At 43.7% G+C, this 458-nt stretch overlaps 1 protein-coding gene across 1 annotated transcript in view; it reads left to right on the forward strand.

Moving 5' to 3' along the window:
• The window catches only part of FER1L6 (fer-1 like family member 6), a 102,022-nt gene that overhangs the window by 76,023 nt on the left and 25,541 nt on the right, over positions 1-458 (forward strand).

Below are 458 nucleotides of genomic sequence, written 5' to 3' on the forward strand. Positions count from 1 at the left end.
CTCTGTGGTTTGCATCTGTTCTCATCTCCTGAACTTGGAGTTGATTTCCATAATCTTATTTGATTGCGGTAGTCTTATTTTATATTAACTCTCTGCTGACACTGCCTGCATCCTTTTTTAAAAACATAAAAGAAGCATAAAATGAAAATGAATTCTTCTTTGTGCTAAGGGAGAGCTAAGTTTCCCCTTTCCATCGTGCCACTAGCATGTTCATCGTCATCGCCACGACCATCAGGTGCCAGGCGTGTTCTAACCACTAGGGATTTGGGGGTGAGAAGCACTTGTAAAGAATCACTGGCAGTGCTGGGTAGTTTATGCTAAGCACCCACCCACAGGATAGTTTAGAGCAGTGGTTCTCAACCTTGGCTGCGCATTAGAATCACCTGGGAATCTTTAAAATCCTGATTTCTGGGCCTCATCCTCCAGAAATTCTGTTTCTTTGTTATGGGGTGGGGCCA

Source organism: Myotis davidii, unplaced genomic scaffold (assembly GCF_000327345.1).
Source record: "Myotis davidii unplaced genomic scaffold, ASM32734v1 scaffold200, whole genome shotgun sequence".
Classification (NCBI taxonomy): domain Eukaryota; kingdom Metazoa; phylum Chordata; class Mammalia; order Chiroptera; family Vespertilionidae; genus Myotis; species Myotis davidii.